Source organism: Arachis ipaensis, chromosome B06 (genome assembly GCF_000816755.2).
Source record: "Arachis ipaensis cultivar K30076 chromosome B06, Araip1.1, whole genome shotgun sequence".
Classification (NCBI taxonomy): domain Eukaryota; kingdom Viridiplantae; phylum Streptophyta; class Magnoliopsida; order Fabales; family Fabaceae; genus Arachis; species Arachis ipaensis.
In genome coordinates, this window is record NC_029790.2 from 134,281,945 (window position 1) to 134,286,663 (window position 4,719).

The following is a 4,719-nucleotide window of genomic DNA, read 5'->3' on the forward strand; positions in this document are numbered from 1 at the left end:
AGAGACTTAAATGTCTCATGTTTTAGAAAGTAAAAGACATTTTTATATTTTTAATTAGTCAAAAATTTATTTGTCTTTGAGATAAAAAACCAAAAACTTATTTATCTATCATTTACTCTTTTTCTATTTACATTTTTTTTGTTCTTTTTGCCTCCAAAGGTTAAAATGATGCCGTTTGATGTCCAAAATGGGGTATTAAGCCACATTTCTCCCCATCACCACCTATCATAACAGTCATCCCTCTGTTTCGTTCCAAAAATCTCTTTCTTTTTTCTTTCTTTTTCAGTGTGAAATGCTTGTGTCTGAGGTAGTGCATTGCGGTGGTGCTGCGAGATCTTGTGGGGTTCAAAATCTTTAATTTGGAGCTCTTCCGGCGACCCTTTTGCGAGATGGGTACAGGTCAGGTAACTGGAGGCGGTGGCGGTGGCGTATGTTCTAATAATGGTAGCAGCGGTGGTTACTGGAAAATGAGCTACTATAGCCGTATTTTCTCTTCGGGTTTCATTTTCTTCTTTGGTGTTTTGTTTTTTTCGGATCGATTGCAATTCTTTAAAAGTGGCTCGCTTTCTCACCCGTTGTTCATGCGGGTCTTTCCACCGTGGGTTGTCAATAGGACAAAGGTTTCTTGGTCAATTGGAATTTTATTTGTGGAATTTATTGTGAAATTTATTGTGGTTTTTCTCACATGCAAACCTATATTAGTTTCTAATTTGAAATTGGTAGTTTTGCTTTTGTTCTGTTGTGATTTTAGTTTCATTATTTTCATTAGAGAAATTAATTTAAATTTTGAATGGGGAGATTTGGTTTAATGTGGATTATTTTTTGTTCCATGAAAGTAGATGAATGATGGTGTTTGAGCACAACAAAAACAGAAAAAGGAGGTGATTGGGTCACGAAAACCAGCTCCTTGTTCAGCCTTCTTCCTCAATGCGTGAGTGAAAAAAGGAGAAAGCGATTGAGAGAGCGATGGAGCAATGAAAATGATGTGCAGGGGTGGCTTCGACCAGCGACAGCGGAGGTGACGAGACCACTGTGCAACGACAGTAAAGCTTCTCTATCAGCTGGAGGTGCAAGAAGAAGAACGAATGAGAACGCTTGTTTTTTGGGATGAAGAATACAACACGACACCGTTTACTATGTTGCACTGTCAATTCACATTTCAGATTAACGACAGTATTAAGAAATTAACGAAGGGAAGAATGTGATTAAAAAAAATTATTTAGGGATGAATTTGATTAATTTTATTTTTTAAAGACTAAAATGGAGATCGAAGTATTTTTTAAGGACGATTTTGACTATTAACTCTTTTTTTAACTGATATAATCTTAATAATGAGAATAACAACAACAATAATAATAAATGTTTTACTATAGAATACTTATTAAAAATATAAAAAAATATGATGTCATCTTTTCCTTTTAAGTATATAGTAGTTAGGGTGCTTTTATGTACTTAATCTAATTAAGTGTATATTTTTTTAATTTGTATTAGTGTAGTATTCTTTTTAGCTGACACACAGAAGCTATTGTAAAGTTAAAGAATAAAAACTGAGTTAGTTGAAAGTTAGTTATAGATTTGTCAGTGTCGTATAAGAGGTGTTAATTATGATTGATTATGATCGATTGAATTTGTAACTACCCTTCTTATATATAGTTATGTATGTAACATAAAGCATTGATCAGTGAAATTAGTTTCGTTTCTATGTCAAGCACAAAACTTTTTTTTTTCTTTTTTTCATTTCATTTATCTTCTGCTAAGTTCTGATGTCTGCTTTATGACTGTTTTTGTTTATGAGAATAGAATATGACAAGACATGAAAAATAAAATATAAAGAATAGAGACATAAGTAGTGATAAATTAAAATAAATTATAAAAATTTAATTTTTTTTTTATTTTTTTTTTCATTCAAAAAATTTGAGATAAAAAATATAACAATAAAAAATATAATTATGAAAAATTAACAAGAATAATAAAAGAAAAAATAAAAAATAAGTCGTGCCATTGTTTATAATAATAAAAAAGTATAATTATGAAAAATTAACAAGAATAATAAAAGAAAAAATAAAAAATAAGTCGTGCCATTGTTATGTTTCTGCGTTTTTCCTGCAGGATAGATATAAAATATACTAATTTAGTGTCTTTAGACACATGGTCTCTATCCATGTCTCCTTTGTCAAGTACGATTTTATGTCTCTATGAGTCTCAGTGTCCTGTCTATGTAAACAAACGCAGCCTATGGTATCAAAACCTTAAGCTTCCAATGGCTTAGTGTGTGTTTGGATTAGAGTTTACAAACGAGAGTTTGTATAAAATGAGTAAAAGACAAATAGGTCCCTGACCTTTTAAGACGAGGACATTTTCGTCCTTCAAGATTGGAAAATACATTTCGATCCCTCACGTTTTAAAACGGTCGACAATTATACCCCTCCGTCCATTTTGGGCAAAAAAGGGCAACGGAGCCAGCTGACATGGAGGGGTAGAGAATGACGTATCCGTTACACTTGCTGAAGTGGATTGGGACAAATTATTAGTGGACAAATTCGTCCCTTAAGGCCAAAACGACGCCATTCTTCCGATGAATTCAATATTTTGACACTCTTCTTCTCTGCCGCGTTCAACTGCCGCCATTATCACCCTTCTTAAGGTCTGCAAGACCATTCATCACCTCTACTAAGTCCACGCCTCCATCATCCAACGAGGTCTAGAGCAAGATCACCTCATCATCTCCCGCTTCATTTTCCTTTCCGCCTCTTTTGCCACCACTGCTTCATATTACACCTCCGTCTTCGACCACGTCCTTGGCCGTTCCCCTTTTCTCTGGAACTCCCTCATTGGAGCTCACACCAAAGGAAGTTACTTTTTCGACGCCCTCTCTGCTTTTATTCGCATGAAAGCACATGGGTCTCTTCTTGATAGGTACACTTACTCTTCTGTGATTAAGGCCTGTTCAAGCATGTGCAGATCCTGCGAAGAAAAATTACTCCATGGCTCGGCGTTGAGGTGTGGGGGTTGAAGGTGATATGTTTGTTGGAACCTGTTTGGTTGATATGTAAGGGAAATGTGGAAAGATTGGTGATGCTCGCAAGGTCTTTGATGGAATGTTTGAGAAGAATGTAGTTAGATGACTATGGTGGTTAGCTATGTGAAGGTTAGGGATGTGGTGGAGGCAAAGAGGCTGTTTGATGAAATGCCTCAGAGGAATGTGGCATCATGGAATGCGATGATATGGGATTTTGTGAAGGTGGGAGATTTGGGCAATGCTAGAGTAGTGCTTGATGCTATGCCGGAAAAGAGTGTTGCTTCTTTCACGATCATGATTGATGGCTATGCAAAGGCTGGTGACATGGCTACCTCAAGGTTCTTGTTCGACCAAGCTTCGAAAACGAATATTGGTTAGCTTGATGTCGGCTTCTTCTCAGTTGGTTGCCTTATATGTATATGCCATGTTCGGATATACCACTTCAACCAGACCAAGAAGGTGATGGCAAATTAACAATTTGTGTATTTAGTGGTCCCAGTTTAGTGTGTTTGTGTGTATATTTCAAGGTCAATTTTAAGCATCTGGATGATGCTTTTGATATATCGAATGATCTCCAACATTTGTGCTCCCAGAAAATAGTGACTTAATTTTTGGAATGCAATTTTTTATGGTATTGTATAGGTGATACATACACGTAAAAGGTTGTTGCTTCTCTCGAAAAAGCTTTACAGGTATTACTGTATGTGTTAGGATTATAATTAGTTTAAAACTCTCAAATTTAGGCCTTCATTTTAGTGCTAGTGTTTATATATATAGTCTTACATAAATATGATTAGGAAAGAAGTGTTCTGTTCCTGCATTGCAGGGATTTGAGCATGTGTATGGTGACATTGTGAGTGGGGTCATAGATGTCAATGAATTAGGGTTCTTGGTTAAGCATATGGAAGGTATGGTGAGGAAGATGGATAGGTATGTTAGTAACACTAAGAATTTGTATAGTGAAATGGAGGTTTTGAATCAATAAGAGCAAGTTGTGAACAAGTTTCAGAATAATCAAAATGAGGAGAGTAGGAGGGTCATTGAGCAGAAACTCGCATGGCAGAGGCAAGATGTTAGGCATCAAGGACTAATTTGTCCATTAAAAATTTGTTCTCCATCCACATCAGCAACTAAAACGGACACCTAACACTCTACCCTTCCAAGTCAGCATGTTCTGTTGCCGTTTTGAAGCCCAACTCGACGGAGGGATCTAATTGTCACGCGTTTTAAAACGTGAAGGATCGAAATGTATTTTTCAATCTTGAGGGACGAAAATGTCCTCGTTTTAAAAGGTCAGGGACCTATTTGTCTTTTACTCTAAAATTAATTTTACAAACTTGAATTTGATAAAAAGTTAGTTGATGTTAATGTGATTTATGTTTGGTAATTTTGTATCAAAATGAATTATAATAAGATGCATGTCGTTTGAATTACATCATTCAAAATTACGTTTAAACAAAAATTACTAAAGAAGACATAAATTTATATCTTTCAAAACTATATTATTTTAACACTCTTTGACTATAATTTCTTTTGAAAAGAATTTAAATTTATGTATTGAAATTTAGTACTCTTTTGATTATAATTTATTAATACTCTTCTTTAGTACTCTTTTTAATTTTTTGTATTTAATTATATCTTTATAATAAAATTTATATTATAAAAATTAACTATAATAAATAAAATATATCTAATTTAAG